At 39.9% G+C, this 6,547-nt stretch overlaps 1 pseudogene; it reads left to right on the top strand.

The window, feature by feature from the left end:
* Positions 1-3,090: 3,090 nt before the first annotated feature.
* On the top strand, positions 3,091-3,381 carry LOC103730165 (annotated as a pseudogene).
* The last annotated feature ends 3,166 nt before the right edge of the window (positions 3,382-6,547 follow it).

The following is a 6,547-nucleotide window of genomic DNA, read 5'->3' as shown; positions in this document are numbered from 1 at the left end:
TATATAATTTAGTTGTGAAACAGTAGGATATTTGGTTTTCTGGGACTGAGTTGCCTCATTCGGTATAATATTTTCCAGTTTCATCCATTTGCCTGAAAATTTCATGATTTAACTTTTCTTTACATCTGAGTAATACTGCATTGTATGTGCACGTTTAGTATACGCCATCCTTAGCCTTCATAGGAATTCAAATTACTTTGCTATTTCTCTTAGTTTACTCAGAATTGCTAAAGTCAAGAAAACAAATAAAAACAAATATTGGTCACCATGTGAAGAAATAGGAACACTTATTTACTGTTGATGTGAATGCCACTGGTACAGCCACTATGAAAGTCATTGTGGAGTTTCTTCAAAAAATAGAAATATAACTACTTTATGACCCGCTCATACTATGCATGGGCATATTCCCAAAGAACTTTATATTGAATGACAGAGGTACTTGTTCAAATCCGTGTTCATTACTGCTCTGTTCACAACAGTAGAAAACAACGTAGATGCCCATCAGCCAATGATCAAATAATGAAAGTAAGGTGTACATATACAGTGTAATTTTATTCAGCTGTAAAGAAAAATTAAGTTATTAAATTTTCTGGTAGTGGATGGAACTGGGAATAATTACACTAAATGAGGGAACCTAGCATATCTTACAGGGGCTATGGGAAATTGTGCTGTCTTTATTTTTGTTGCTGTGATAAAACACTGACCAAAAGCAATCTAGGGAGGAAAGGGTTTACTGCATCTTACAGTTATAGTTCATCCTCGTGGGAATTCAGGGTTGGAACTCAAGGAGTGAAAGCATTCTGGCAGAGCAGGAGCTTGAAGCAGAATCTATTGAAGAATGTTGATTACTGGCCTGCTTCCAAGCTCAAGTTACATTTCAAATACATCCCAGACCCACCTGTCTAGGGATGGTACCACCTACAGTGGGCAGGACCCTCCTACATCAATTAACAATGTTATGTGGATAACAGTATGAATCTTTATACATACAATTCAGGAAACTAGTTAGGTCAATGGGGGAAGGGCTTCCAGGAAGGGGAGACAGAATGTAGTGATATAAAGGGGGAGAGAGTAATAATGGAATAGGAAGGGATAAATGGGCGTGGGGAATGGGAAGGAAATGTAGAGTGCGGTGTATGGACAGGGATAACTAACACTAAAGGCCTATTGAAAAAGTCATGTGGAAACCTGCAATGTAGAAGCTTCTTAAAATATATATGTACACATATGCAAAAATAATTTAAATAGAAGCACTCAATAATGGGTGTAAATCACCCCTACCAGACACCACAGGCTAAAAAGTAAAAATACCAGTGTCAGGAATAGGTTTCTTGTTTTGGACTTGTTGACCAGGCAGATCCAATAGACTATCAAACAATACTCAGTATTGCCACTGCTCTTGGTTGACCTCCAAAACTTTATGATAAAACCCTATTGCTGAAGATACTACATACATGTGTCATGGAGCAAATGAAGGAGACATCAAACTGGTACTGACCTCGAAGTTTCATCTCAATTTCCTACCTTTCATCACACTGGAAGGTGCTATGCATGCTACTGAAAGCGAAAAGAAATCATCAGCCTTACCCAGCTGTGAACCCTGACTGGACTGGCAAAGTATGTCCACTGGTGCACAAGTGGCACGGATGTTGTGGGAATAACCAATTAATTTCTGATTGGACTTAAGACCAATATAACAAGATGGCATTCATACCTGGCACTGACCCTGTGGTTAGATAGGTCTCAAGTCACAAGGGAGAGCATAGAATTACTCTGCTAAAAACCTGTAGTATTAAACCAACTCATAATGACTCCTTGTTATATGCACAGATTAGTTTATCTTCAAGTCTTATCAGAGAAACTTCTTGCAACAGTTATCAATTAACAGAGGAATTTTCAGTTGTTCAGTTTGCAGAGAATAAGAGACCGTGAAGTGCTCAACCACAAGTGGGACACCTATATAAATCCTCTCTTCCTAAGGCTCTGGCGATCATAGTGTAAGAGGGGGCAAAAGATTTTTAAGAACTAGAGATGTAAGATGAATAAAAATGAAAACTCTTTTCCGAACACAACAGAGCAGTTGCAGATATGAACTCATAAGGCTGGTAACAGCATGCCCAAGACCTGTACAAGCACATGTGAGACAAAAAAATCCAGCATGGAAGGAGGAGGTGTGCATCCCAGCACTACTTGAGGGACTACTGGTAATTTATAGTTACAAGAAGAGGGAGAGTCAGTTTTCTTTAAATGTGTGATACAAATGGAATTGGCTCAGAAGACCCAGGTTCGATTCTCAGCACCCACACGGTGGCTAAAAACATGCACAACTCCAGTTCCAGGGGAATCTGATGCCCTCCTCAGGTCTCCGTGGGCATTGGACAATATTAGTGAGCTAACACACATGTAGACAATACACTCATAAACCTAAAATAAAATAATAAAGTTTTTTTTGTTGTTTTTGAGACAAGATTTCCCTGTAGCCACAGCTGCCCTGGATTCCCTAATGGAGACCAGGCCGTCCTCGAACTCACAGAGATCCATCTGCCTCTGCAACCAGAGTGCTGGGATTAAAGGCGTGTAATACTGGGTAGGTTACCAGGCTCCAGGGTATGGAACTACCTCCAAGAGCATTTGGGGAGCACACATTAGACTTGGTAGGCCTTAAAAAACAACAGAGGACACAATATGAGGGAGAAGGTAGAGGTGTGAGGGGCTGGGGGGGTGGGTGTGGGTGTGGGTATGTGGGTGTATCAGAAAGGAAATGGCAAATGGGGTCTGAGTATGATCAAAATACATTGTATGAAATTCTCAAAGCATCAATAAAAATATTATTTTAAAAAAGAAAATGAATCACAGGCCAACTTACTAGAAGCAGTTCTTCAATTTAAGTTTCATTATCGCAGGTGTGTAAAGTTGGCTGAAGATTAGCCATCATAAATATATCTCCCATATATGAATATATATGCTATATACACACACATACACATAGAAACTGACTTAAAAATTTATCAGGATTGCAGGCAGCGGTTCAGCTGACCCAAAAGGCTCCTGTGGTGCAGAACTTGGATCCCAGAAGCTTTGTCATGTCAGATGCAGGGGATTCAGCATCTGCTGCAGGCCAAGAAGCAGCAAAAAGGTGTAACGAAAGAAGCCCATGCTGCAATGGAACAATACTTCCTGCAGAGGGAGAAAGAGTCCAAGGCCAAGGAACGTGCAGGAGGGGGATCCCCTGGGAGCTTTAGCAGTGAGGTGGAGAAGGAGACTGAGAATAAGATGACTATCCTCCAGACCTACGTCCCACCAAACAGGGATGACGTCTTGGAAAACCTCTTGGATTCTATGTGTGACATCTGGCCAGAAATTCACAAAAACTATCGCTGAATGGGTAGAAAGCAGAAGTGACTGTTCTGGGGTTGGCATTGAAGTATTTCTCAAGGAATAGGAAGCCCCGACGAAGCTTGAGCTCTGTGCTTCGGAAAGATGTTAAATTATTTCCCTATGCTGTGATTGATCCCATCACTTTCTGGAGATTAGTAAACCTATCTTTTTGTACAGAATTAGTACTTATCTAAAGTTTTGTATTTTACCTTGTTGTCTATAATGAGTATATGCGTTTTCCCCTGTGGATTTGTGTAAACAACTGATATCAGTGTTGACTTTCTTACTTTTTTGGAGGGGGTGGAAGAAAGGGATTAAATTGTTCACTTTCACTTTCTTAAAAGTCAAGGGTTTTATGTGTGAAAAGGCAGTTCATACTTATTTGTAACTTGTAGGAAGCAGCAGCCAGTCTTAAAGTAGTCCATTCTGGCTAAGGGTTAGAACAGTGAGTACTAATGTATGTGCTCAGGTTGCTATTAGTTTATCTTAACCAAAATTAATGGAAATTAGGACTCAAGAACTTGTTACATGTTATTTTGTGTATTGGTAATCGTTTAAAAGTAAAACTTTGTCATGAATTTCAAAAAACATTTAATATCTATGTATGTATTTTTAATTCATAAAAGTCAACTCCTGAAAGAATAACAGCAGTATGTCACATAAAGGCCACTTATAGAGTATCCTACACAACTTTTGAATACAATTTTAGAACAAATGATAAAAAGTGAATTATTACTGAAACAGAGTTGAAATTTCTGCCCTAATTCTTGGGGGGGGGGGATTCATCATGATCGCTGTCAAAATCATTCCTAAGCATTTACTTTTTGAAAAGTTTGCATCCCAAGTTAGTTGAAGATTAGAATTAATTAATTAAAATTTAATGGCAATTCTAATAATGAACAACACAAGGAGAATCTTAGGAAGTGATACTTTAATACTTAATGCAGAAAAAGAACAAAGAATATTTGCCCCAGAACAAGCATCATAGTCTGGGATTCTTTTCTTATACATTTGGCCTCAGGATATTAGGAAGACCTTCCTGCATGTCATGCCTAGCAATGCTAAAGACTAACCCTAAGCTTTTGCAGGCCAGGCTATATTTCTAGTGCACATTTCACCTAAAAGATGTGTAGATGTTTGCTTTTTGTAACTTCAGACATGGTAAGTTGATACATTACTTGCTCTTGTTCCTGTGGACCTTGGCATACCACATATTGTAGAACTTCCTGAAAGGATGCATTAATTTGAAAAAGTGGAAATTCTAAAGGGTTTTCATGAAGGGCACATATTAAAGAAGACTAGAAAGAATGCGATGATATGAAGCTTGGAATGAAGACTTGATTGCTCTACGAAAAGCAAGATATTGAAAACTACTGATTTTATTCAAGGTACACACTTTCTTTAATTCCTTTGACAATACACTGATGTTTACCTGAAATGGGGTATATGAAAGAAAAATTTCTGACATAATTTCCATTTCTGCAAATCTAGCTTGGTAGAAAATTTTGCCTTGTGTGTTTGTGGTCTGGATTAAATCAACAACACTGAAATTAAAGTTATGAATTCTGTAACTAACAAGTGAATTTTAATTATAGTAACATTTTTGTAGAAACTATGTTTTCACACATTAAAAAATCCTTTTCTTTAAGATAATTCCTCAGTATGTAACCCAATCTTGATGAAAACTCTCAACTGTCATTCCTTAAACTCCCAAGTGCTGAAGTCACAGATATTTTCCACATGTATTTGGAATAGTTTAAAGATAAATGAAAGAATGCAGGTTACACGGATTTTTCAGCAAAATATTAAGATATTGCAAACAATTTTCGTTGTTAGTTTATTAGCAAGCCATTATTTTAGAACTACAGATTAAATTTGTGGCTCAGACCTTACTATCTCCCATAAAATGATGATAAATAGTCAATGCAGCAGCATGTTGTACAATAATAGGTCTTTCTGACTCAGATAAAGGCAAAGACTTACAAATTGTGCTTCCTGCAGTTTGGCACATATCGTCTACTTGCCACAGAGAGAAACAGTGGTGGAGTGGTGACACTTTTGCAATATATATGAGCACTAAGAATAGCCTGAGCAATATGGGATCCATGAAAATATTGGGGCGAAGTATCTCCCCAAACATCACCATTCCTTGTTAGTTAGTAAAATTCTCTAACTCTCTGGGATAGACAGTGAGGTATTCATCTCAGAGCAAGAATATCATGAGGCCTCATCCTGAAATTGCTACTAAACTGTTGCGGGTTCTCCTCAGGCCAGCTGTGAAGACCCTAATCTGGATCGAGTCCCTGCCGATTAGGGGGTAAGAGGCACGGAGTCACAACACACAGACACCGGGAGTCAGGTAGAAGCAAGCACTAGGCGAGGTGCTACAGGTTTGTTTAATGCAGGAGGAGGCACACCTTATATCTCCCTTTTCTCCACCCCCAAGTCCCTTTAGTCAGCGTACCATTTTCTGATGGGTCCGCACCATGCAGTCTGTCAGCAGTCACTGGTCTTGGGAGCAGGGTATGGAGGTGTGAGCTCCTTTTGGCAGGCTATTTGCAGACCAAGAAGTGAAGTGAATTCTCACTGAATCCCAGGGCTCTGGGTCTGCACCATCTTTGGAGGCCTCCTGCTACATTTCCACCCTTTTTCTTTAAAAATGACTGTCCAGAAAGAGCCTGTAGGCAGCTCCACCTCGGGATGACCCCGGGATCAGGGACTGTGCCTGTCTTAGGTTGTCTTATTCGGGCATGAACCTTACCTGTCATTGGAGCATGGACGTACACGTCCATGTCCTGGCTTAGGTCGATTCAGCCCAACAGGATCTTACCCATCATTGGCTACCAGCCCTCCAAGGGGTATCATCCCAGGGGATCAGTCGAGGTGGGGAATTATCTGTAGGAGGCCTCGTACATTTGTGCAAGCCAAGTCTGTCGGGCTGCACAGGGCGGGTTGAAATCATCTTTGTGAATTGCTGTGAGGGCCTGATTCACTGAGTGATTGAATTTTCTCTGACTGCGGGAACGAAGAACAAGGCATTTAAGAAGCAGAAAGAGAAGAATAATTATGCCTGTCAGGAGTAGGTAAGTGACATCCAAGACGGGTCTAACAGTGCTTTTAGATTAGACCAGATTTTCTCTAAGAACCCTTAATTGATGTCCACCATGGG

This window comes from Nannospalax galili, unplaced genomic scaffold, assembly GCF_000622305.1.
Source record: "Nannospalax galili isolate Female #2095 unplaced genomic scaffold, S.galili_v1.0 scaffold1733, whole genome shotgun sequence".
NCBI classification, from domain to species: Eukaryota; Metazoa; Chordata; class Mammalia; order Rodentia; family Spalacidae; genus Nannospalax; species Nannospalax galili.
The sequence above is the reverse complement of the archived record's forward strand: the minus strand, read 5'-3'. Positions and strand labels throughout refer to the sequence as shown.